Source organism: Molothrus aeneus, chromosome 3 (assembly GCF_037042795.1).
Source record: "Molothrus aeneus isolate 106 chromosome 3, BPBGC_Maene_1.0, whole genome shotgun sequence".
Taxonomy (NCBI): Eukaryota; Metazoa; Chordata; class Aves; order Passeriformes; family Icteridae; genus Molothrus; species Molothrus aeneus.
The window spans coordinates 29,243,529-29,271,236 of NC_089648.1; the positions used below are offsets into that span (position 1 = coordinate 29,243,529).

Sequence of the window (27,708 nt, forward strand, 5' to 3'; positions counted from 1 at the left end):
TCCTGTCTATTCACTCTGTTTGGATCAACTTTTTTTTTAATATTCTAAATACACAAGTAGTAACAAAAAAAAGTAGAGGACAGCCAATCCAACAAGTCTGCTTAGTATTGGCTGAGCCAACAGCAAGGTTTTTATCTTAGGTGTTAGTAAATTTGACAAATATTCTACATGTGCATTGAAACTTCTTAGAAACATCTCAGCTTCCCCTGACTGTTCAAGGGTCTGCTGCAATCTCCTTTCCTTCAACGAGAAAGGTCTGAGGGACCACCATGGTCACAAAAGCAAATGGTGACAAGGTTTGTGAAGTGAGGAGCTCACCCAGGAGCTACAGGGAACCTCTGACCTCTGTTAACCACACTCAGACTAGCAAGTGGCAACCTGAGTTTTAGAAAAAGGCATTTTCTGAAGGGTTCAGTCTGTTTCATGTGCCTGATTGCTCACACAAGCATCAGCACTCACTCCAATGAGATCTCTTTCAGCAGTGGCTCGGCACTCAGAGCACAGTTTTGATGTGTCCACTTTGGCACTGAAGCTGGCACGACCTGGTTGTTGTTCCTCTGACCTGGATTGCTCATTGCTGCTCATTTCTGCCTGTACCCTCTGTGACTGCCCCCTTGAGTGTACTGTGGACATGGATCTCTCAGTAAAGTCCTGGAAAAGATTATGGGACAGATGGAAGGAAATTTGCTGCAGCCATGTTATCTAGCAAAGTAGGTCTGTGTAACATTGTAAGGCTAATGAAACATTGGTAGCATGATGAGTGATAAGTGAGTCCCTAAACCCTCTTGGTTTTGAAGAGCAGTGTGGCCAGCCCTCTGATGAGGGATGCTGTGGGAAGTGCTGGGCTCACAGGAGCAGTCCTTCAAGGCAAATTGCTACAGATCTTTTTTCCTCCGCTCTGCTTGCTCACCAAATACCTGTACAGGCTGAGTTACACTTCCCAAGGAGTTAGCATCCTTGACACGCTTTGTAGGTAAATGAAAGCTTGAAACACCAATTTACCAGCTCCTCTTCAGGGCCTTGAAGTTTTCTTGGGTAGATGCTGAGTCCCAAGCAAATAGCAGCCACGAGCAGCCTGCTTTCCATGTTTTGTCTTGAAAGGGTAGCTCAAGACAGATACCAGCCATAAATCCCTTTATTTGCTTGTTGGATTAGCCTGTAAACTGTGCAATTCAGCACTGGAACATGTCTCCAGTGAGGCTGGCATCACCATCCTTGACGATTTTCAAAACTTTTGGACAGGGCCCTCAGCAACCTGACTGCTTTTGAAGATTATTTTGAGCTTGTGCTTGGTTCAGATGGATTCCTAAAATCCCTTCAAACCTGAATTATTCTAGGTCTCCTAGAATAAAACTCCTTTGTGTTGATTGTTTGGATTCATTATCTCATTCATTTCTTTGCTATCTGGTCTCCCTTAAAAAATTCACTCCCTTAAATATAATCGCCTCTGTCTTGAAGGAAAAAAAAAACAACCAAAAACAGGATCCACAGAAAAACACAGATGACCTAAGTGAAAATTTTAGTGATACCATTACATCAGAGCAGGGCTTTAATTAGTAGGCCTGAAGTAAAGATAATCAATTCTGCCTGTATCTGTTACAGACACATGAGAGGGATGCTAACCAGATGGAGACTGTCATTCGTTAAAGTGAAAGGTGTCTTCTCTAACCTTGGAAAGATTTCTGTTCCAACACTGTGCTTCCCTCCTTGAGCAGCTCAGCAAGGCAATAACTGTGAGGGGAAAAAAGAAAGAAAAGAAGGATTCAGAGATGTAGAACTTGAAGAAGGCTATCAAAAGGAAAGCTACAGTCAAAAGCTATCATACCTGAAATAAGGTTTTTAACTTTTACATTGCTGGTGGGTTCTTTCTCAGGAGCTGCACAAATTTACCTTGGCCTGTAAAGAACAATTTCATTCTTTGTGGATTTAGCCAGGAAGAAAGGCACTGTGTCAGGAAAGTCTGGGCAGAAGTAAGGAGGCAGGGCTACAGGTATGCTTCCCATTGGAAAGATGATTCTTTTACAGTGATTCAATATGGTCACAGGGGCTGCACAACGTGGCTCTGGATCTGTGTTGCCTTAGAGAAAGCTCCCATCACAGAGAGGAGAGGAAAGCACTGTGGAGTAAGGCTTCACCTGTCCTCAGGGTCTCCAGTCTCCCTGGACTATCCTGTCCTCTATTCAACAGACATGGCAAGGAGACTTTGGCCAGACCAAGCACTCCCATGTTCACAGATGCCCATTGCAGGGGGGAACAGCCTGAAGGATGAGCAGCAATTCCTGTGTCTGTTCTAGAAAAGCAAAACTGGGACCATTAGGGAAAAAGTGATTAGAGACAACATGGTAGGATTTCAACTTTACACTGTCTTTTATTATGAGGTATTTATGATCCTGTGTTTTCTAAATATGCCTTGCTGTTTGCTGTCTTGGAGAGTGGGAGAAGTCTCAAAGAAAACCCAAAAATGGCAATATGGTAAGAAGAAAATAAAGGAGAAAAGAAGTGACTAAGATAGAAAAGATCAATTTTTCTAAAGTGTCTAAGGGACTTAAGAGACCAAATATTTGGTAAATTTAAGTCACTTGAGGCACTTCTGATAATTTACCCAATTTACCAGGAAAAAAACGCCGAATTCTAAAAGCCTGGCACTAGTTATGCTGGAGGCAAAACAAACCTTATTTATTATGTCTCTCACTACTCTGTATATCCTAAGCTTGGTGGTGGATCCCCAGGGAATTTCCCCTTGAACACATCCTGTCTTAGCACAGAGCAAGTAACGTGTGAGAGTGCCTAGAAGGAGTCACTGTTTTTGAGTGACAGCATGTAAACAGTACAGTCTCCTGTAGAAAGGCTGTCTGCTGGTATTTCAGTTCTCTGGTAGAGATTCTGTTTCCCCTGTAGTCTGGCCTCTCCTTGTCTGTTTGTTTTGTTATCATTTGTATGGAGATCATCAGATCCAAGTACATTTGACATATGGAGATAACAGTCAGGAAAGGAAACAACATATGGCAGACAATTCGTATCCATCAAGATCTGACATAAAACCATTTTTAGCAATAGAAAAAGAAGAGCAGAAAAAGACAGCAGGTTTGAATTTAAAATAAGCATGCTGCTCTAAAAAACAGGAGGGCCCAGGACTAGCTTTTCTCAATGAGACCATTGCTTCACCAAAGCTGGCACCTGCTGATGCTTGAACACTGGGTTAAAATCCTCTGTAGTGCCCTGGCCAGCTCCTTGTTGACCATCATGACCAACTAATGACTAATCTCAATGCCCAGAATGAAACCAACTCCACTACCTGTTTAGCTTTTTGAATCACTGCCTTGGGCTACTTCTGGGCTAATTCAGCTGTTTAGCCCAGGCTGTGGGGAGGAGGGAGAAAAGAAACATGTACAGGAACATGTACAGGTGCTAAAGGAACATGTACAGGTGCTGAAGACTGGGTGGGTGCAGGGACCCCAGAGCATGATGCTTGGCTCTGCTGTCCTCACTTGTGCCCTGGAGCAGCATCACATAATTGATTGGACAGATGAGATGGTCCAAGTCCTTCCTCACAAGGCACTAGCATTGCCTCTTGGAAAGGTAGACAGGACTGAATTCAGGATGAATTCAAGTCATCTATATGGGTGCTTTGGATGTGGACTCCTGGGTCTCAGGGATATCCTAGGCCCCAGGCTGCTCCTGGGACTGACCACCTCAGGTAAGGTGTGGATGTATACCACAAGAATGGTATTTGGATTCTTTCACACAAAATAGAAGCTGGTCTTTCAGTTTGGCTGAATTGAGCTTTTGGATGGAGAGGAGCATTTTGAAGGACTGCATCTAGTCCAGACATGGCTGTATATGTATTATTTGGATACACTGGGAAGTTTTAAAGGAATGAGGATACTTTCCAAAAATACTGTGCATGTCACTAATCTATGTAACTTAGTAATAAATGGAATTTCTTCTGTAAAATGTTACAGCAATTTTTCCCTAAGGGAAACCTGGCCTTTTGCAGAAAAAAAAAAAGTGGCTTTTCACTTTTACTTGGTTTCCCTTTTATAGCCCTGTGGAAGAGTCCTACAGGACAGAGATGCTGATTTAAGGATGAGAAAACATCTGCAAGGGAGCGTTTACATTGCCTACCCTACAGAGGTCTCATAGCATCCCTCCTGTGCCAAGAGGAAGGAGCAGCCTCAAGTTCCTTCTTATGAAACCAAAAGCTGAAAAACAGAGGAGAAATAGACAGAGATATATTTTTCAGGGAGGATCTTCTCCCAGTCTATTTTCCTGATGTTCTTTTATATAACTTCTGGTGTGGCCAACCCTCTTTCTCTTCTGGCAATTATCTTCTCATCTGTTATTTTCTCTGCTCCAGGAGCAGAACAGTTGAGCTGTAATGTTGGGGTTTGCTGGTACTGCATCTCTGTAAATAAAAGGATAGAAAATCTTGTGGGAAGAAACAAACACTCTCTGAGATGGACAAAGCTTATTTGGTGATTCAGAGTACCTTGCTAGGAATAGAATCAGTAAACCTCATCTACAGGCTAAACATTGACCTGAGTAGGGCTATGTGACAGAGGAATTTGGCTAAATGTTTCTCCCACTCCTGTCTGGGTGAGCAGGAAGGATGAAACCTTTGTCTGGTTTAACAGGGCATCAAAGCCTGGCCCTGTCCAGAGCCTCACCACAGTGGCAAAAGAAGGAGGTATTGCACAGTAATCCTTTACACATGCCAGCTTGGAGGGTTTAAAATGCAAAATGGCATTTCAATGTTCAAGAATAGCAAGTAATTTGATGGCTGTAACCGAAAAGCTTCCAATAGAAAAGCAATGTGTTCCAGGGCTGCATAACACTGCTGATAAAATTGCCTTTGGATTCCTTGTCTAATATTCCAACCTTTCTCTTGCTCAGCAAAACACAATAGCTTGCACTAAGCCTCCCTGAGAGGGCAGCTAACAGCACATTTACTAGACACTTCAAACATTTGATCATATTTCTCCTGAGTATATTTAATATCTATTAATGTCAGCAGCCCAGCCTGATCAAAATGCCTGCATTGCTGGGAAGAGAGTGTTTATTATAAAAGATGAAATGGGTAAGCAATCACTTACTGATGTCTTTTAGAAATGGATAGGGGACTACCTAGGCTCAACCTACCCCACTTCTTCTGGACCCCTGTGCCCAGCCCTGCTCTGTTACCCCCCTGTTGCTGTGTGCTGCTCTGAATGCATTAGAGTGGTTATTCTGAGTATGCAGGAGATGCCAGGAATAGTTTCAGGTTTCCTGCCTCATCAAACCAAATTCAATCTGTAAAAAATTAATACACCCAGAAGGAACAGTTAAAAGCATCTCCAATCAATTAATGTTAAAATGGGGGCTAGAAGGCTGATTTGTTAAAGGAAACCCAATCTAGCTCAGAGCTCAAGAGGCTACTGAGATGAGTTACAGTGATGAGTCAAGCTGCAGTGCTTCAGAGGACAGGAGCAAATAAGGTATAGGTTGAAGCAATCCATGTATCACTCTCAGCTGCTCATTGCTTCAGTCTGGGGGACCCCAAAGGCACACTCTGTTTGGGGTGGGCCAAGAAGTCTCAGCAGAACAAGTCTTCCTCCCAGATTTCCCACAAGGCAGGAGGTGGTGCAAGTCTAGGTGTTTGCACTGGCCATTCAAATCTTCTGTCCTTTCTTCCAGTGCAACTGGAGGGAGAGTAAAAGATGCAGCCAACAGCTTTGAGAGAGCTGCACATTTACAGCAGCCCCATGTGTACTGCACTGCTCACTCCAGCAACTCAAAAGACAAGTTGGTACACCATCCCCATAACTTTGCCTTCAAAAATCATAAGTCAGAAAGAGATAGATGAAAGTTGGGAAGTTCTTTACTGATGTCTGAACCTTGTTGACATTCAGTGTTACTTTGTGACAGAAGCTGAGACTCATATAATCTCTTGACTCCAGAGTCTGGAGCTTCAAGATGCAGTTTTAAAGGCATGTGGATAAGTTTCAAGAATAGCCAACAAAGATCCTTGTGGTGTATTTAAATCTATATAATTTACACACAGTGGGTTCAATCTACAATTCTTGACAGCCTTTTGTCTGGTGGGCTAGTCCTCATAAAGCTGATTTTATTTTTTTTTCCTTGAATGAAGCCTTGATTGTTTGCAAATGGTAAAAAACTTCCAAATCCTGTCTGAAGCCACATTTGAATGAAACCTTTTCAAGTATGTTTTCTTGATACCTGCTGCCTTAAAAATAAATAAATATATAACTAACCAAATAAATAAACAATTAGGTACACAGCCAGCTGAAGCCTATTGTCACCACTTTGTTTCTGATTAAGGTAGGTCACACTTTTCTTCCTTCCAGCTATTAAGTATTTAGATCCATTTATACTTTAATCTCTTGCCTTTTTTCCTGGTCCTTTGTTGCTGTGTTACATCCTCACAGTCAGAGAGCATTGAACTAAGTGGTAGAAAAATGGGAAGAGGGAGTTAAGGCAGTAATCCAGCTTTGAAATAAAAAATTGGCCTGAGGTTAGTGCTTGAATCTAAAGAGATTACCGAAGGCAGAAGGGGGAAAATAAAAGGCTGACAAGAGAAACTGAGGCAATACAACTGAGCCAACATTAGTGCTTATCTGGATGGGGTACTTGAATGGAGTCCTCATGACAAAGGGTTTATTAAATTGCATTTCCCTGAGTGTTGACTGGGCCATGGCTAAGAGTGAGAGATTTTTGGAAGGTTATGATACAATTGTTAGGGTTGTTAGGTGAAAATGTAGTTCAGCTGGTGCTGGGCTATGCTGCTTGTGGGCTGCTCTGTTCAGGGAGAGCTTCACACTGCCATGAGGAGGAAGCAGAGAGACCCCATAAGGTTCTGAGATGGAAGGTGCTTATAATCATACTCGTCACCTTCCCCTTTATCCCTTTGCTCAGGCAGAGGAGCACTGTACCCCAGAAATGTGGTCACTTGGTTTACAAATCATTGCCTGTGAGATTTAGAGTGTGTTCTGGGCTTGATCTTTTCTGAAAACTATATTTCTGTTGGAGGTGGGAAGGAAATTTTGTGGACACAGTGATAGTCTCATAGTGATGAAACATGTCTGCCTGTTAACTATCACCTTTTCTATATTCTTTATCTTTGACAGTAGCAGCAACCTCTCCTCTGGTTAAATTAGAAGAAACTGGCTAGGGAGAGCTCAGGTAAAGCCAGACCAGATATTCTTATGTTCACTAAAAGAAGTTTACACAAAAATACAATTATTGGTCTCCTCTGTCAGTAACCAGGCATGCCAACTCCATAATGCCCTAGGTTACACCTCTAGTTCTTTGCTGCTTGAAAGCCAAAATCAATTTCCCCATGAAATTTTGAAAATAAAATACCTATTTAAGGAGACATTTTGGGCTCCGTGTGTGCTGCATCACAATAAGATATAAACTGGGTTTTGCTGAAAAGAAACATTCTTATTTCATTTATCCAGGCCTGGGCAAGAGGAATGATGTTTCTGCAGTCAGATATAGGAGATTGCATGCCTCACTTGTGCCCTACACTAAGATACAATAAACACAGTGTGGTGCAGCTTTAATTTTAATTCAAAATAAATATTTCCATAACCTACAAAATTCCTCTAATACACTTATCTGGGAGAACACAAAGATTAAAGAAATCCTGCTAATTCCTTTATCTTTCAGATACAGGACTGAAAACAAAGACATCCAAACCTTGAGCCATTTAGAAGAGGAAGAAGCCAAAATCTGTGCCAGAGGTTTGACTGCTGGGATACTCATGGCTTCAGGTAAGCTTCTTTCCCTGGGTTGTTTAGCATTTCAGAGGCCCTCTGTGCTCCTCAAGGAGAGCTGTGGATTACAGACATAAAACCTTGCCTAGCTTGCAGCCAGGGCAGAGCAGGGGGAGTACAAACAAGCTAATCCAGGGTGCCTTCCTATCCAGCTGCCTGCCTCTGACCCTGGCCAGCACTACATGCTTCAGAGGAAGATGTAAGAACCTCACAGCAGGCAGATGTAGGATAATCAATCCTTTCAACCTTGTTCTCAAGCCCCATTAGATCTCATCCTGATCCCAAAATAGTTAGAGGTTGGATTAAGTCTTGAAGGATGGCATTTAATATACTCTAAAAATTGTTGTTATCATTAACTCCCATGACTCTGGAAACGAATGTTTTCCATAGACAAATATATTTTCATTTTGAATCACCTTGTGTCCTTGGTCTGCTATAGCAATGAGTACATAGGCTTAAACACCTGTTTGCAAAAGGTATTTGATATTTCTTTCTATCTGTGGTGATTTTGCTGTGATTTTGTTCACTGCATGTCTCTTTTCCTGACATTATGAGCTAAGGAGGAGGGATAAAGTGAGTATACTCTAAAGATTACACATTCTTTCATCATATTATTGTACAAAAGGTCTCAGAAAATGAATTATTTCAGCAGCTTAAACATTGGTTTGGCAGCCAGCTTCCAGCCCCACTCAAAAATACAGACAGATTTGCACCTCTCCCAGCACAAACTCCGATCCACATCTCAGTCCAAATTGCTGATCTTGGCTGACTTTTGTTCCAGTTTTCCCAGTCATGGTCAGGATAAGCAAGATCTTATAGGAAAGCTATTTTTGCAGACCACTCATCCCTTGGCAGCCTTTCCTGCCCTGCTCCAACTGCAGTAGTAGCTCCTGTCTCTCTCCCAACACTAACCCTTCCACTCACCCTTTCTGTCAGCATAGCCTTACCCAGGACTCTCAGGCATCCTGGAGGTGGAAGAGTTGTCAGTCCAAAATGCTTTTCCAGCTTCTCTGTTCCTTTGGCCTCCTTTTCACCCTGCACCATTTGTAGCACTCCTATTATAGTGATTTTTAAACCTAACCCTTGCTAATAGCCTTGTCTTCTGCTCTTTCCCTAGGATGTCTTCTTAATATTTTGCTTTAATGGGAACCATATCCCCATTTAACTTGTGCAGTATCTCTGAGGAAGTTTTAGAGCCTATGAAGAGATGTTATGTGTAGGATTTCAGCTGGATTTGTAGTGCTTACATAGAATAGCTCAAATATTTTTGAGATTTTGAATTAATTTTAGCTATCTGCTATTGTTTGTGCACAGATTGAATCTGCATGGATATATCTACAGTGATGACTTGGACTGTCTCCTTGTGTCACCTTTGTATCTTTTTTCCCCTTTTCCAATGTTCCATATCTTTGGTGTTTTGGCACTGGAATTTGGTTACCTGAGCCAGTCATCTGGTTGCCTAGGGTCTTTCTGAATGTCATCATCATAATAATTCTTATTACTCACCCACCTAAAAATTTGTGGCTGGTGCATTTTTGCTATTTCAGTTCCAGTTCTTTTTAGATTGTTCATAAACACAAGCAAATTAAAAAGTGTGGAATCCAGACTGGAACCTTGAGGCATATGATGTTTTCCAGGGTGAAAATAGGCCATCTGATTCTTCACTTCTTTCCCCTTTATTAAAGTTTCATCAAAATAATAGTTTTCTTCCTTCCCTGATTTCCTACAGTTTCTCTTTTTTGTGATGTTTGCTCAAAATCATTTTGACAGTCTCAGTAGGTCATGGCTGTCCTCTGACATGGCCAGAAAATTATGAGAGATTAGTGAAACACTTTTGCCTTCTCTGGCTGTCATTTTAAACACCCTGTTACTATTTTCTTCTCATTCTTAATGTTACTTTCAGGAAAGGATGGCTAAAAAATTTCAACCAAGTGTAGCTTTAAAGACTGCAAAAATCTATTTCTATTACCATCCTGACCATACCACCCCTCAGCACAACCAGGTTTTTAAATATGGAGATCAGTAGTAATTGGAAGAGCATGAAAAAGGGCAGATTTCAAGAGCTTCAGGCTTGATTTTCCAAACAGTTTGGTACTAATACCTGGGACTGGAGTTTCACAGACCCTAACTCAGTGGGAACAGAACTGTGTTGGAAACCTGACCCAGAGCTGTGCTTTGGCCTCTCTTAACAAGCTCATGAGTCTTCATGGCACAGTGCAGCTCTGTGCAGGTAACAAACTCAGCTTCCAGAGATCCAGTAGACCTTTCAGTGCCCAGAAAATTAGCCTTCCAGTAGAGCAAAGCAGCTTCACAGCTATTCGCCTTCCAGTTTGGATGATAATTACAGCAGAATTAGCTTGGTGGCCTTTGCCCTGTATGTGGTTGTACCAAGAAGACAACTTTGTACTTTGGAAGTCCTTAGAAAGTACCTGGGAGAATGCATACACTCATCCCCCATCTCAGACAATGAATAACCCCCTTTCTGCAGCCACTTCTGCATGGGGTGAACCCAAAACCTATGGAGGTTGCTTTCCTGACATGGAGATACTGAGGAGGTGAACATGCCATTGCTTCAGACATTCATCAAAATTCCCCTCTAACCCTCACAGTTTCTTCAGGACTAGGAGACCTCTGAGATCAGGCTGCTCACTACAGGGAAGTGTAGCTTGTCCAGTGGGACATGTGCTTCACTGCAGCTGCTCCTTCAGGCTGTCATGACTAACAAAGTAGCCCTTGACTGGCTGCACGTGTGCATCCCTGGTGTTCTGCTATTGCCTAAGTCTGCTGAGAAGAAATGGGTGCTGCATTCGACGACCTAGCTTCTCAATGGACACAGTTCCTGGAAGAAAAACCAAAGCTAAACAAAACAAAACCCACAGAAATCAAAACAGCTGGGAAATGCTGCTCCATATAATCCCAGCTGTCCTGTCCTGCTGCTAAGAGGAGCCATGTGGCTGCTACAGACACATGCAGGAAAACGATGTTATTAGAGGCATCAGGTATTTGTTCAGCAGGCTGTGGGATGCAGCCATTCCTTGGGCACTCCAGATGTATTTACAGTATTATAAGGTCAAACAATCTTTTTATTTCCCTGTTTGCTTCAGAGGGTTTTGTTGAACATTCTCATTATTCACTGTGGTATTTCTTTGATTTAAGAGGATTTCTCTACACAGCTGTAGTTATTACAATGCAGTGTGTGTGTGTGTGTGTGTGTGTGTGGTGAATGTGCTATTACAGTAACAAACTTCTCCTTGTAGTAGATATTTATTTTGAGAGCAAAGCTTTTAGTTCAGTTGTGTATGTGGCAGTAAAGACAAGATGCACCAGGTAATTTGCAAAAAGAAAAATGAGTGAAATGGAAAAAGACACAAAACTAATAGTTTAGAGTGATGACTTCTGTCCCTGTCTTTGTTATGGCCTCTGTGCCAACTATTAACTTACTTTTTTTGACAGACAGGAAAAAGAAACCCTGTACAACAGCATAGAGACCCTAAGAATGGGAATTTTCAAATTTTTGTCTTCACGTAATTTCCTTCTAATTGCAGGCAGGGCTTTTGGCCCCATTGCAGAAAGCCTCTGAATCCCAGAGCAGTTGTCAGGCATCCTTCATGATCCCCCTCCAGAACTTGCCTGCTGTTCCTTGACTACAACATCCTTCCAGAGGGGGGTGTCAGAGAAGGGGGAGAGGCAGCAGAAAAGGGGTTGCTGGAGCAGAAGCAGCTAAACACAGCACACAAACCCTCTGATTTAGTGAGAGAAGGTAGAGGCAGTGAGGACTATCTGCAGGTTTAGGAACAGTAGGAATGCTGGCATTATCAGCCAGGGATAATTAAAGATATTATAATGAAGGCAGGGAGTCAAAGGCCTTATGTCATTATTTCCACTCCATATTTGAAAATCCACAGCATATGGACTTGGATAAGGCTGATTACTTCCCAGAAGAAGTAACCAAAGAGTCTGCTAAACATTATCTATTAGGACAAAATATATTTGGAGTCTTGAGAGGGTTGGCTCAGGAAACATCTGTTTTTAATGAGCCTAGGAGTGCTGGCAATATTGCAGATGACTGCAAAGGTCTTAAGTTTTTCCAGTACTTTGCCACCCCTTCAGATGGGTGCAACAGGAGCAGTTAAGATAGTTATAAGCTGAACAACCTGAAATTAATATCTGGCAAAATAGCGCACAGGGAAATATGAGGTTCTAACTGGAAATATAATTAATATCAGGCAACTTAGCTTTCAGGGAGGTAGAGCCTATTAAACAGAACCACTTTCATTTTGGATGTGATTACAAATTCAGTTGTCAACAGAGACTGCAGAGAGATAATGTGCTTTTGCACTGTGTTCAGCATGCCCCAGCACAATATTTTGACTTGAGTCAAAAGACATAGAGAATGCTGAATGATGGGAGTGAGGTTTTTAGGAAATAGTCTGTGTCCAGTGTTATTTCCATTTCTCTATTGGTGATCTGGAAATAAATATAAAATTGCTGCTGATAAAATCTGAGGATGACACACAAACTGAAGGAGTAGCCAATAATGATGGGGACAGAGTGGTTACACAGAGAGATAAGATGGTGCAGTCTGCAGTGCCCATTTCAATAAAATGCTTTTTAATGTTGCCAAATGCCAAGTCATTCACCTGGATTGCAGGGAAACCAGTTTCGATACAGTCAACTCTTATTCATGACAGCCCTAACACATGATTTGTTTCCTTTTCTTTCCTCTTTTTTTTTTTTTTTCCATCTTGAAATATCTGTTAGGGTAATACACTTGGATCTTATCACTGACTGTTTTGCAAATGTTTTTTTTGCCAGCACAGACTGTTTTTAGGTGGTTGCATATGTTAGTGTTAGTCTCCTACAGGTGAGGGTGACAGTGTTGTACCAGCAGTGAGTGAATCAGAGTTGGTGGAGGTGACTGTGGAGACCTACTCTGTGCTCAGCACATGTCACTCTGCTGCTGACACTACCCTTCTCCTTGTGTGCTTTTCCTACCTGGGGCAAGCTGATTAAAGCAGCTCACATCATCCCTGAGCTTGGTGCTGTGCTTGTGACTAAAGTTTCATACATTGGCTGATAAATTACACCGAGTCAAATGTGCATTTAAAGTTACTTGAAGCACTTTCTTGGACAACTGCCCTTCCCAGTTCATTATTTGGGCAGCCTCATACCATCTGTCCAAGCCACGAGCCCAGCTTACTGCAGCTGGGTCTTCATTAATAGACTCCCAAAGTTCAGTCTTTATGCTGTGAGGTTTAAAGGGTGATTAGCATCTCACACTGTCTTGGGCAGGGTAGGGAAAGTCACAGTAGCAGAATTTCTCCAGCTTGTACTTGCTTTACAGCATCAAAACCTCAGATTTCTACAGAATAATGCAAAAGATGATACAGGGGGTGTCTATTTCCAGTTAATTATTAAGAATATCATGATTTCATGCAGAATCTCGAGTGAAAGTCAAAAATCTTAACAAAGAAGTTGCATGTACAAAAATGGATCCATTGATTGATGTTCTACTTTAGTAGTTTTTTCCTCCTTGAAATCAAACATCACTAACTCTAATGTAAGTCCACAAAGTCCTGTGGAAAATTTTATGGTCACAGATTTAGAGTACATTGTCTCCACGTCTCTTTTCATGGATCACTACACCAGATGTCAACAAGGGTGCTGGGCTCAAGTCCTGACTTGCAGGACCGGTCAGCTCTCCCCCATCCCTTCAAGATGCTCCTCTACATGCTCATGGCACCCCACTGAACACATTCAAAAAGCTCCTGCCACTAAGCTTGTGAGAGCTGATGAGATCACAACCTGGGAAAACAGCTTTATTAAAATAGGGTCTTGAATATTGAACCAATTTCTCAGACGTGCTTCTCTTGCCGTTAACCCTGACAGATCAATGGGTTTAAATTTCTCTTCCTAATGGGCTTAGCAGACTTTGATAAAAAACAAATGTATCTGTGAAGTATTCTCTTTTTCTGTCCAGGAGACAGCTTCTTGATATATACCCAGTTATAAACACCATAGTGATTGTTAAGAGTTTTTTCCCCTTGTGATAGTTTCATATTGAAAGGAATGAGATCCTGTTAATTGTACTAATCATGCATCTTTCAGAACTTATTTAGTGGATTATATACTGCCTCCTCCTCCCACTGCTGAATAATCAATGATATGGGCATACTTGCCTTTGGACTCTTTTTTAACCACCTGAACCTGCAGGTGGTTCCCTTCTTGCTGCACTAGAAAGGAAAGCAGTGATGTAAAATGAATTTTTGTGATGCTAGCAACCAAGGAGTTAATCCCCTTTCCCTAAAAGTCCCCAGCCTATGGATGTTGTTTCAGGTCTATTTACAGGAGTACTGATGACTACAACAAGAACTATAAAGGAAACATGAACCTGCTTCATGTGGTGATGCAGTGAAAAATTAGATGCCTCTGGAGAGCTGGACCTGAACAGCTATTCCAAGGTTATGGGGGCTCCATTTTGCCACTGCCTTCACCAGCCTGTGAGAAAGAAACAGGTACAATCTCCTTAGCAACAATGACCCAGTAGGGAAGAAGTCTTTCCAGGCTCTCACTTCTTCCAGCCCTTTTTAGCAGATGTTAAGGAAATTGCATCTGACCATCAGCACAGAGCCTGGGGGACTTCCTATAATCTACTCCTTCTCTCTGAAGCTGATGATTGTGTGGATGACTACCTCTGCCTCTTCTCCCTTGGGATAAACTGCCTGAGCTCCTACTTAGGGCTCCTCTGAGGGACCTCCTGGGCTTGCTTTGTCCAGTCTCATGACCCCCAGCAAACAGTGGAACAGGAGTGTCTGGGTCATTTCATTTTGCTGGGGGTCTTGTGTGAGCTGGGTTAGTTGTCAGAATCCGGGCTTGGGCAAGGGTAGGGGACAGGAAAGTGCATGGCAGAGGGACATGAGGTTCAGGTGACAGGCATATGAGAAGTGATTTTCAAATTTACTATGTCTCCTTCTCTGAATCATTTGGGGCTCTCATTTCCTGTGACCATCCTGTACTATTTCAGCAGTTGACACCCAGGCTGAGCATGTGGTGCTTCTGCACCACAGGAGACTTTGTGCACAGACTTGGGGCAATGAGAAATGAAGGATTAATTTGGCTTGTCCTCACAGTGTTGGCTTTTAGGTTGCCTATCTGTGATAGAGAAATTTCAACATCTGTAAATAATTCTGTCCTCCAGAGAAGTGATTGCCTGTATTGCATTATCCGTGAAAAATTCTTGCCCCAAAACCTTATTTGTGGCTCCATTAACCTAAAGAACTCGTCTGAATGCTCCATTTGCCTTTTAAATAAAGAACAAGTGATTGCTGAGGACTCACATCCCTATCATTTTGTGTTGCTTTCCTCATTATGAGAGGAACATAAGGGTCCCCGATCATTATTTCTGACTCTGTCATTAGCAAAGGTCTGGAAAGCGTGTTTTCACTCCATTAGCCTTCAGAAATAAAAAGAATGATTGCATAAGTCAAGAATAATTATTTCAACCAGCTCTTCTCAATGTATTGCTGTGGAGCAGGCTGGGATCTAAACAGGAGCTGACAAATTAATTTATATTATTTCTATTTTCTAGAAAAACCACCATGTTTAGGATTGATTTAGAAATACAAACAGCTCTATTTGTGGTTTAATGTGCCTCTCCGATCACTTATGACAAACACCAGGAAGCTAATCTTTTCCTTCATGATGTCTGCCAGGATTCCTGCAATTTACCCCCAGAAGAGTGGTAGAACAGAGATACCCAGATCTGTCATGGTCCTTTTGTTTTTCAGAAGTGTGGAAACTTATGTTAATCAGGATGGACCTCCTTCTGTAATGATACCCTTCTGTGATGATCTTGAAGTTCACAGTTATATGATGGTATCTGTGTCCAGGCATGGACTCATCTGAACACGGCATTTTCCATGTTCAGAGCAGTTTCATCTTTGCTTTAAAGAAATTATGGAATGCCTCCACTCTTCTTTCTTTAAAAGACCAAAATGCAGCCATTTTTCTTCTAGATACAGTATTAAAACTTGCTGGACCTCTGATGAGATCAGTAATCCCTTACTGATCTCATCTGGCATGCTTGCCACCAAGAAGGGTCATGCAGGATGGCCTCTTTCATGGTGTCTTCAAATGTGACAGCGAGAGTGGGTAGGAGTGGGCAGTAAGTCAGGGAGATGGAGTCTCTCTGTCCCACCACTGCTTGTTGTCAGCAGGGACAAGCTGCTTCACAGCAAGGAAGGCAACAGACAGTAGGATGATATGATAATTCAGCCTTGGATAGACAGTACTACAGAAGAAGTATAGTTTCTTATTTTGACAGAAAATGTTCTTATACTGCTGCAAATAGTAAAGTTAATTACAATGCAGCTAAGAGCTTGGAGTGAAACTGGATTGAAGGAGATTATTTAGTCCCCTTTTCCAACTGAAATAGACTTTTAAACCTTTTCTTAAAAATTACCAATGAGCCTGTTGGCATGAATGAAAGCATCTCCTATAGATCTGTGCAGCTCCTTTCACCACAAGTTTCTCAGCTGGAGTCTTTGGTGGAGGTAGGAAAGATCACATTCTCCTTGTCAGTGAAAAGTTGTGAACTGTTGTATTAGCTTTTTTTTTTCCAACAGGTGTATGGTTGCCAAATGAGATGTGGATTGCAGCTTGAAAACATAGGTATTCTGTGCACAGATGCCATTCAATAAGAGACAAAGGTGATGAGCACAGAAAAAAAACAACCCAGGTGATACTGTGAATCGTGATACTGTGCCAGAATTTTATGTTAATTGCACACCTTGTTTTCCTCACCTCTGAGTGTGCTAGCTCCTAGGAGAGGAAAGAGTTCAAAAGCTTGACTCCAGCAAACCCACAGAAAGCCTGCAGTCATTCACACTTCACTATTAACAGAAATCATAGCCTGAAAGACAAAGAAAGATGTCCTCTGTCTGACAGTGCTGTAAAACAATTATCATGGTCCCTTTCTACTCTGAACAATCTTCATGGAAACCTAGCCAGAGCATCTAAGATAGAAGAGTCCTCTGACCAGTAGTGTAAGAAAGACAGCATCAGTCCTGAGACAAGGAATTCATCACAGCGACTGACCTACACTTTAAAGGATCTGAGCCCAGGCATGCAAAGAATAACAATTGGTGCATTGCCACAGTGCCTTGTAAAAGCAGGCTGACATGACCATCACTTTTGCTGGAAGATTCATGATACAGGTAAAACCCCATCAAAATATCCTAGAGAAACAATGGGTTGTGCCTGGGGAGCTGTGAGATATGGCCCAAATCTACATGAGATGAGCCTTCATCCCACTCCAGAACTGTGACAGTGACACATAGGCTGAGGAGGTGTTTTGAAGCATTTGGGTGATAAGCCCCCAGAGCTCCTCATAGTCATCAAGGCTAGAATTACTGCCAGATAAAGTAGAGTGAAAGTAAAAGTGGAAGACAAGATAAGGAACACCATGTTAAGGGCTTCTAGAAGGACTGTGACACGGACTGCAGGTTCTCATCTTCAGGTTGCAGGACATGTCCCTGTGAGCTTTCTCTACTGGGAAAGCCACATACTGGGGTGCTGAAACAGCTTGCTGAAACGTGGCTGTGTTGTAATTAATAAATACACTAATAGAGTCTTCATTGCATTATTAGGACATTTAGAATTTACTCTGGGAAACCTTTCAACTCCATTAAATCCACCTTTGTCACAAGATAAAGTGCCACTCATAATAGGCTCATTAACATGCAGACTGCAGTTCAGCCCCATCCATTAACAGCTGGCAGGCAAGAGTTTCCAAAAAGACCCTGAGAAACGTTTTCCCTGACCAGGGCCTGGCTTCCTCAGCATGTCTGTTAGTCCTGTGTGGGATGTTTCATGCCAGGGAGCTCATGCTACCTCACTGTGCCATTTATATGTACTGCCAAGAACCAGCTATAATCAGTTAGGGATCTAGAAGAATCTGCCAGGAGTTCCCACCCTGCTGCTGGGGTCTTTATTTGACTCAAAACTGCCATGAGCAGAAGATGCCAGCCCCGTGCAAGAGCCGTGGGCATTTTCCACCTCTCTCCCGCTTGGCCGACTCTCATTTAGAGCCCAAGTGTCAACTGGTCTGATGAAGTGCATTAGAGCCAGGCGTGATGATTAACAGTGAATGATAACAATGGCATTTCAACGGTTGCTAATAGGCTTCCAAACTTAATCTCTCACACTCTCGCAGAGATAAAGAATAGATAATTCTTCCAGCAACAATCACTACACAATAAAGTTTGCATTTGCTCTGTGCTGATGAGCTATGGTGCCTGGCTTCACCCAGTGGTACTTTTGAGACCCCAGGGCTGGGGGTGCTGCCAGTTCAGGATTTTACGGATTTCCAATGTCTTGCAGGTCTGCCTCCCGGAGCAGGGAATTAATGTCTCTGTTCTTTCCTTCTTTCTAAAGCGCAGATCTCCAGCCAGCAACTGATAGGGAAATACAGACTATGGGAAATTGAAGTTGTCCCTAAGTAATCTATCTGAGCTTACAACTTTTGGACAAAACTCACAACTTTGGGGCACAATTTATTGATTTGAGTTCTGAGGATTGTCGTTCTGGGTCTGACACATCCACAGTAGGGGAAAGAGGTATAAAACTGTCACTGGGCTAAGAGGCTCAGCAGAGAGGCTAGCTAGCTGTAAGGATGACTTCCTAAACGCTGAGAGCAGCTTATCTGAATGAGATGAAAGCCTGTCAGTGACTGAGGTAAATGAGGAACTTGACATGAAGATTTGAGACTTCAAGGTGTTGTATTTCAGCAGCCTGAATGCCAGGACACCGAGACTTAACAGTCCACTCAAGCACAGATTCACAGAGTAGCTGAGCTGCGATGAAACTTTCTGCTGGATAGGATCCATGGACCAAAGCGCACTGGGTTCAAGAGAGCAAAACTCCTGCTGAAATTGTAAATGAAACATGGGCAGCCTGCCTTCTTTTAGGACGGTGCCCGCCAGGAGAAAACCCTCATTCCCTCTGACCTGTCCATCATGCCATGGTGCAGACAGCAGTAAACTGTGGGCAGAGCATTGTGTCACTGGAGTGAATGAGTGTCCCATAGCTCTGTATTCCAGGAGTTACTGTTTGCTGCTTAAATTCTTACAAAAGAAAAACTGTTCCTTTTCTTATGTCAGTCTAAGTCTTGCCTGTGTTGCTCCTGAACCGTCTGTCAAGAGATCAGCTCTTTCAAAGATGTTTCTCACATCCCTCTTGAACAGCCCTAAATTCAAGGTCTAGAGCAAGAACTGTACAACCAAGTGGCAAATTCAGTGAGAAAACTCTAGTTTTGGGGCAGGCAGGGCAGCTAAACAGAGAACACATCCCACTGCTAGAGAATAATGTGATTTAGTGGACTAACAGCAAGATATTATGGTTAGGTTTTACAGCTGCTAAATGTGTTAGTCCTTAAACAAACATCTAATGGGACTTTAGCCTTCATTATTTTGAAATATCAGGCTTCAGAGGACAGTAATTTTCTTATAACATCCAGCATTGTGTCTTCAGGATAAGGGATATTATTTTAAAAAAGTTAAGGCAGAGTTCATCCCTGATGTATTAAGCCTGATTCAGTTTATATTTTTGCATTTTCCCCTGCACTGAATTCCTTCTCCTTTTCACTCTGCCTCTGGTATCCCAGCTGTTCACATTTCCTTTGCTCAGGCTTCATGAAATGAACCCAAGATGCAGATTTCGGTGAAACCAAGAAAATTTGCAATAAACTCCACCTTTTTAAAAGAAAATATTATGTCTGTGTCTTGAACTATGCTTTGTGTAGCAGCATGGCACAGTTCCTATAATTGTGTCCTACCAGTTTGCTGAGCCCCTATTTTTATAGCAACTGTATCCCAACAGATCTCCCACAGAGGAAACAAAGGATGTTCATTATAATCACAGTTGGGCTGTCCTGAACCCCTCTTTGAAAATCAAAGCAATTCAATTATTCTTTTTACTCTTCATTTTTACTCATTTCTGTATTGCTGGTTTTATCTGGGGTACAATATGGTCATTCAAATACAGGTCAGGGCTGGGAATTACCCTATGTTTATTTCTTGCAAGATATTGAAACACTTCACTAGGTTTTGGCACTGTGTTATTCCCTTCAAAGAAAGATTTTTTTTTCTTCCATCTGTATCTAACATCTTCTTACCATGCATGTATCATACCCTGAGTGGCTTTAACTCACTAAGATAGTAGAAACCACCCCAGAAATTAGGATCACATCCTGCCAAGCTAATTATTCTTATAGCTCACTGAAGGGTTTGGTGGGCAACAAGAATGGGCTCAAAGGGCCTGGAGAAGGAAAGGTTATCTCACAGGATGAGGGGAAGTGGAGAGGTAAAGAAAGACAACAGGGTGTGTAGGGATGTGCTCCCTGTTGACAGAGTGACCAAATTTTAAGCAGACAAAGAATAATTTGGTCACCGTGTTTGCTTAAAAAGGCAAAAAGCCCAGAAGTTCCTCTCCTCAATTTGGTATAAAGACACCTCATAGGACCTTTGGGACTTCACCTCAGACCTGGGGCTGCCCGACTGGACAGAGGCCAAGAGGTCTGGCCTAGGTAATTCACTAGAAAAAGAAGAGAACAAATGAAATAATCGCTTTTGTGGAGTGTTTTAGCCGGAGCAAGAACCTCTTGCCCCTGGCTCCAGTTTTCTCTGTAAGAGCTTTGTTATTTTGCCTTTTATTAAACCTTTTTCAGTTTCCAACACAACCTCAGAAGCCATCCTGCTGATATTATGCCATTCCAGGTAGCAGAGCTATCTTGGGTGTAATGGGTTCATCTCAGAGCTCCTGGCTCAAAATGTAACACATTAAGGGTGAGGAAGACAATCCCTTCCTTTAAGCAGAAAAGGCTGTGTGGGCTCAGCTGACCATGTACCAAGATTTGGTTTCACCTATGACAGGGCAAGTTCAGTACCTCCTTCTGGACACATGGTTCATTTGGAAAAGCTATTTATTTTTCATGGAGAAAAGGTATTTTTTTAAATTTCTGAGATGCTATTAGAGACAAACAGCAGTCCTCCCTGCACACCCCTTTTCCCACTTCCCTTTGCAGAGTCAGAGGCTGCTCTTGTTTACAGGTGGCATCTGAGAGAGGCTCTGAGGTCTCTGCGTAGAGTCTGTTTAGCCCACATAAGTGGTGAGACTTTTCTTCATTCTAATTGATCTGCAATTCTTTTTTGTATAACTGGGGAAGCAAAATGCGTCTACCTCAATAAAACTCTGCTTCTCACACTCAGTCCTCCAAGGTTTTAATTTATTGTACGTACTTTCTGTTCCTGCCCAGGCTTCTCCTCAACACCCCATGATGTCTATTACTGTGTATAAAAATGATCTGTGTTGACACAGGACTGAGTGGGCACTTTGCATTATCAGCTCCAGCATTTGCCTTTGTGCTTTATTTCATGCAACAAAAGCGTAATTCACAGCAAGGTGATTTCCTGAAAGGTTTTCCAGTGACAACTTGTCTAAAAAGAGATGCTGCTTGAGAAGACAGAGAAATGTGCTTCTTCAACCCATTCAGCAAAGTTGCTAAGGAAATCACTCAAGGCTTTGTTGTTACTGCTATGGCCTGAGGTGCATGTTGCTGTTCCCAGGCTCCTGGTCCCACTGATATTTCATGAAAGAAATGAAATCTTGCTAATTCAATGACTATTATTTTGGTCAGGTTTGGTCCACTTCACTGCACTTCATGTCATCCTATTCCATTTACTTGTTTTCATTTCATTTTAGAATTTTTTTTAAATTTTGATTGCCATTTATTTCATCATAATTCCTCCCCTGTGTGTTCTGTTCACTTCATTCCCGGATTTCAAGATTTTATTTCCTTTAATGAAATGAAGAATTTTCATTTCATGAAAGGAAGTGAAATCTTGCTATTTCTCTAAGTATTATTTCTGCAAGTTTTAGTACATTTCACTGCACTTCATGTCATCCCAGTCCATTTAATTCTTTTAATTATATGCAGTATTTTTCTTTTCAATTTTTTAAATTGCATTTCATTTCATCATAACTTCTCCTCTGTCTGTTCATTTAGTTTTGTTCCCCAGTTCTGAGATTTCACTGAACATCATTTCAGCAACATTTAGGACTTTTAACTGCACCTCATGACATCCCATTCTATTTAATGTTTTCACTTCATTTCAAAATTTTCTTTTTTTCTTTTTGATTGCATTTCATCGTAATTTCTGTCCTATGTGTTTGATTCAATTTGTTCCCTGATTTTGAGATGTCATTTCTGTTCATGATATGAAGATTCTTCATTTCATAAAAGGAAATCAAATCTCAAACTCGGGGAACAAACTGAAATGAACAGACTGGACAGGACATACATTAGAAGGAAATGCAACTAACAAAGGAAATGAAATCTTGTAAATTCAATGAGTATCACTGCAGCCAGTTTTGGTCTGTTTCACTGCACTTCATGTCATCATCATTTAATTGTTTTCATTTAATTTCAGAATTTTGGGGTGTTTTTCAATTGCAATTTATTTCATCATAATACATCTCCTGTGTGTTCATTTCACTTTGTTCCCTGATTTTGAGATTTCATTGAGTATCATTTGGGTAATTTATGGTCCTTTCAACTCATGTCATCCCATTCCATTTAAATATTTTTACTTAATTTCTTTTTTTTTATTGTAATTTATTTCATCATAATCCCTCCTATGTCTGTTCATCTCACTTCATTCCCTGATTTCGAGACTTCAATTTTTTTCATGAATCATTACTGGGGCGGGGAACTACCCCTCTTTTCATGGTTCTGGGGGCTGTGGCATTAAGCTGCAATGTTTCATCTGACTCTCTCAGATCACCACCAGCCTCTGACCTGACCTGCCTTTCCTGCAGCCTATCTCCTACCTGTGCACACCAGGCTCACTGGTCCTCCCCAGCCCACGTCGTGCCACCCGAAGCAGGGACGTGCTTGTTGTGCACTGCTTTCTCTTCTGCAGCATCAGAGTCTTTCCATTGCTGCTGGCTGAGCAGTTTTTAATTATCCTCCTTGGACTTTTGTGCACCATAATCAACAGTTAATTGCAAACAATCAGACAAATTGGTGATCTAGGGAAATAGGGAAGGGTGACAGAGGGGAGCAGGGACTAAAGCAGGAGCCGACTCCAGTGATGGGCATGGCTGATGGCAAACAGCTGTTTGGAGTAGAGGGGGCTCAGTGGAAGAGGAGCTGCCATGAAAGCCAAAGCATCTCTTCTTTCCTCTGTCCCTGAAGCATCTTCACTTCGCAACTCACTTCTGGCACATCACCTCCCTTGTAAGACAATACAGCTTGGTTTTGCTGGCAGCAAAACCAGGTCCCACTAGTCTGTGGGAAAAAACAACACACTGGAGGATGGCAAACAAGGAGACTTAAAAGTCACAGCACCAAACCTTATGGAGTTTGAGAAGTGTTTGGACAATGCTTTCAGGCACATGGTGTGATTCTTGGGGCTATCCTGTGCGGGGCCAGGAGCTGGACTTCAATAACACTGGTGCGTCCCTTCCCACTCAGGATAGTCTATGATTATATTATAAGCCAGCAGCAAGGCTGCTATTTTCCCTGTAGTTATCCAGAGGTTCCCAACATCTCGGAAGAGTCCTGTGCACTGGAGGCGAGCTCCAGGAAGGTGAAGGCCTTGAAGAGGAGGCCCCAGCAAGCGGCACAATCCCAGCCACAGAACAAAAGAGACGAGCACACCAACGAGCCAAGCACAGGAAAGAGCTCCTGGGCCTAAAGCTGGTACTTTACCCCAGTGCACAAGGGCTGCCACATTTTAGGTAATTTATAGTTCCACACCACCATTAGCAATGAAAGGCGACCAAGGGGTTTGCATCCATTCAATTTGCAGCGCTTTCCGGTTGCCATATTCTTGGGCGGGGTGGGTTATTTCTTCTTTTAATTAGTGAGGGAGCACTCTCTTCCTCTAAAAGGACGGCGGCTTTTTCGAAGGACGGCGGCTCGGTGCCCTGAGGGCGGCCTGTGGGCCCGGGGCTGTCCCGCCCTTGGCCCGGCGGGCAGGGCGGCGGCGGGAGCGGTGCCGCGCCGCGCCGGCAGGGGGCAGCACTGCCCGTCCCCGGGCCGCGCTCCGGGCGCTCCCTGAATGCCGGCCTCGCTCCCGGTCCCTGCCCTTGCGCTGCTCTCTCGGCGCTTGAAATATTAATTAAGGAAAGGCGAAAGGGGAAAAAAAAAAAAACCAAACCCAACCTTTTACAATGCGCCACTATATTAAACTTACAGCGCTATAAATCGGCACCGTAAAACTGTAACTCAGGGGCTGGGTGTTAGACAAACCTGACACGGTGCTGGGGGAACAGCAGAGATCTTAACAAACTGCATCATATACAAGTTTCTGCAATGTACATAAAACTTACTACTTTGTACCCCTATTAGCTGGTTTTTACAACGTTTTCAGGGACCAAAAAATAAAAATGGCAAGCAATGGAAACAAGCAAATCAATTCAGAAAAATAAAGTTGACGTGAGCTTGCATCCAAGAAGTGAGTGACGGCTCAGCCTGTTTCATTTGTTTGTTTGCTTGTCTTAGGTGGTTTGAGAAATCTGGGTTAATTTAAAAATATTTTCCTTCCAGTTTCTTTCATTGCTTTGCTTCCCACAGGTCAGGATAGACACTGCTAGATAATGAAGGCAGGGTAAAATTGGTTATTCTTGAATATATTTAAAGTCTGATCTCCAGATTTCATCAGCTCAAATGAAAATCAGCTGATTTGATCCCTGCTGCTTTTCTATGATCAAATATGATCTCAAAGGGTGCATTCTCCTCATCTCTCACCCCCTCCCCCAGTGGAAAAAAATATTCTCCTGGTTTGTCCGTTTGTTTTGACCTTCAAAGCCTTATCTCCTGTCTTTCTCTTCTTCTCTAGAGGAACCCTGACGAGAACTTTTGAGACCATAAATAGTCATGTCATTGTAAAGCAGAAACATGGGTTGTGGCTCTCCTTCCTTGGGAAAGGTGAGCAAGGGTGTGCAGCTTGTTAGCCTCCCTTTCTGAGAGAGAGAAGGGAGAGCTGCACTTCATTTTGAAGTTTCATGCAACATCACAAATCAGGTTCCTTGGCAAAGAGGGGAAGCAAACACCAAATATGCTGAAGTGAGTAACTACCTTGAGCGAAGAGAATCCTTTAATGTGAGCACAGTGTAGGTAATGCAGTATTTATTTACCGCAGAAAAACTGTAAAGAGCACAACATTGATTTCTTGGTTTTTCTTTTTCAGGTTGGTTTCATGGGGCTTGGTCTGTTGGGAGGATTTTCTGAGATGCATCTGAATAGCTCATAGCTGGATGGCTCCATCTCTGACCCCCCGACCCGAGTGAGGTTCGCCACTCACCGTATTCCTGGAATGACACAGGGCTCTGGCTGGAGTCAGGCCAGGACATTAGATGAAACTGCTTTTGTGGCACTTCTGCATTTAATACCTAGAGGACAGATTTCCCGCTGTATCTCTCTGCAGCATTTGATTCTGTTGACCGTGAAACTCTTCATGTCCCTGCTGAAGAGGGGATTTGCAGTCTGGTGGTAATGGTTCAGTGGAACATACTCAGTTATTAGAGATGAAAACATACGCCACTACTACTAATGCCTGGATGTGGTGCTGTCCCACTAAGACCTATGCTTTTCCCCTTTTTTGCTGAGCCAGTTGCACACAAAGTCATTGGGGTGTGGGAGACATTGCCGAAGCCCAGAACACTTCAATAGCTCATGCTGGTTGTGCCATTCCTTTCTCTCATGTTTTAAGATAATACATAGTCAAGTTCAAAGTCTCAGTCCTTGAGAGCCACAGTAGTCTGGATCAAAGTATCTAAAAAGTAGCCTTATTAGCACCATCTGATTTATATGAAAGTCTTGCCCTTTTCCATTGCAGCAAAAGGAAAGAAGTGGCCCTCTGATATCTCCTCCAGTAGTTTTAAGCATTGCCGTGTCTCTGTGAAATGTGGGAAAAAATAATCTTACCAGAGACTAGCACTTCTCTTACTGAGATTACCAGCATGTGCAGATTCCCTTGCACTTCACATGAACAGGGAATGTTCACTGCCTCTGGAACATGTGTCCCTCCAGACAAGCGCAGGGCAACACAGTGTTTCACCAACAGAATGGCGACTGGCTCCTCGGAGCGATGCCAGGAGCACCTGGTTATCTGTGCTGTCTATAATGTCCCTCCCTCAGCCTTTCCATGCACACACATTCCCCACATACATAATGCTTATCTTTAATTTTCTGTGTGCCCAAACCATACAATTTTTAAAGAGGGTTAAAAATATTGAATTAATTCAGAAGACAGAGGTGAAAAGGATAATTCTGAGATATTCACAGGGTTGGTAGTAGTAACAAGAAAGACAGTTTCTGTCTTTTTTTGATACTGAAGTTAATTGCAGGCATCTAGGGTTTAAAGACCTTGTGTTATTGATGGGGGTGTGTTAGCAAAAGGAGGGACTCTAACATTAAACTGAAATTTAGCATGTACAGTCGGTTGTCAGGAGAAAAAATAAGAACAAAGGAGACTGCTATTATCTTTTATTATTATCTTTTAATTCCCCTCCATTTTCCTTCTGCATGCTCTCTCTCTGTCAGCCTTCTCTCTTTCAATAATTACAATAATCAACTTACAATGATAACAGAAATAATCTCCTGCAAGATAACTAAACAAACCACATGTTATCTGTACTGAACTGTGCTTACTTACAGTAGGTACATCACTTATGGAAAAGCCAATAAAATTTTAATTAAAAAACCATGTATGTTGTCAGTTAAGATGCAAAGAAGGTGTGCAAACACATTTGAAGTGGTCCATAAATTGCTTGGTATTTGATAGAACAGGGAGGAGGGCAAACCCACCCCAAAGAAAACAAAACAAAACTAAAGCCCACCAGGTTTGAGGAGCTCTATTTATGTTGTTCTATACAGAGCACTGATTGCTTGGGAATTCAAAAGCAGAGGGAAGGGAGAATCCTCCCTTGAGCAACGTTCACATCCACCCACCTCCACCAGCGCTGGGAGCGAGTGAGCAAAAGTTAATTAAAGATTTTGCATCTCCCCACTGCAGCACTGTATTGATAGCTCTGGATCCTGAGATAAACTGCAGCTCTCCCACACTGTATCGCTAATGCGCCTTCAACCTTGCCCTGGAGCAGCACCTCGGGGGATCAGATGTTTGGTTTCCCTGGTGTACCTGGGGCTTGGCCTTTCTGCTAGGACTGGAACTAGGAGCACTGGTGAATGCCAGCCCATAGGCAGGCGCACGTCTCAGAGGAGCAGGGCTCTAGGTAATTACCCAGTCATGAGTCACCATGGCTTCAGAGGATTCCAGTCCTATGTTAGTTGTTTGATCTAAGCATAGGAAGACTGTTTCACATAAAGGCTACTTGGCATAGAAGAATTCTGCACAGGTACTGTGAATGTGAAACAGTTCTCAGGTGACTAAAGCAGAAGGTTTGCTGGAGCCAATTATGACATGAAGGAACTCCTCAACACCACTCAATGCCCTGAGTTTGTCCTGCTTCTCCGAATCTTTCTTTTTGTAGGTCTGGTGTGAATGCTGGCACGGTCTTTTCATGACCTCTGTGCTCCTATGGCAGGCTGGGAATGGTGGCTTCAGGGGTCCCTTTGAAGACAGAAGTGTATATCCTTCACCCAGATTTCTTCTCTGAGCTCTTGCTGCAGGGCATCTCCAGGAGGAAATCTCAGCAGTGATATCATCAGCATGGATCAACAGCTGTGCTTTGCACTGTTCTCACCAGGTGAGTGAGCAACCACTCCTGGGATTGTATTTAGGGTAGAGAAGGCCTATTTCATATAGCATTATATGTGAGGACATCCCAAGACAGTGTCTCAAATTCGTTCCTCTTAGTTCAACCCTCAGCTTCAGCTGTAATGGGCAGATACTGCTTGCACACACTG

At 42.6% G+C, this 27,708-nt stretch overlaps 1 long non-coding RNA gene across 1 annotated transcript in view; it reads left to right on the forward strand.

Annotated features, from left to right (window-relative positions):
* LOC136555273 (uncharacterized) overlaps window positions 1-26,545 on the forward strand; it is a 38,121-nt gene extending 11,576 nt beyond the window's left edge. The window contains exons 2-3 of the long non-coding RNA XR_010783448.1: window positions 7,669-7,772; window positions 25,028-26,545. This is a non-coding gene — a long non-coding RNA (uncharacterized lncRNA). The remainder of the gene's footprint in view (window positions 1-7,668; window positions 7,773-25,027) is intronic.
* Window positions 26,546-27,708: the final 1,163 nt, after the last annotated feature.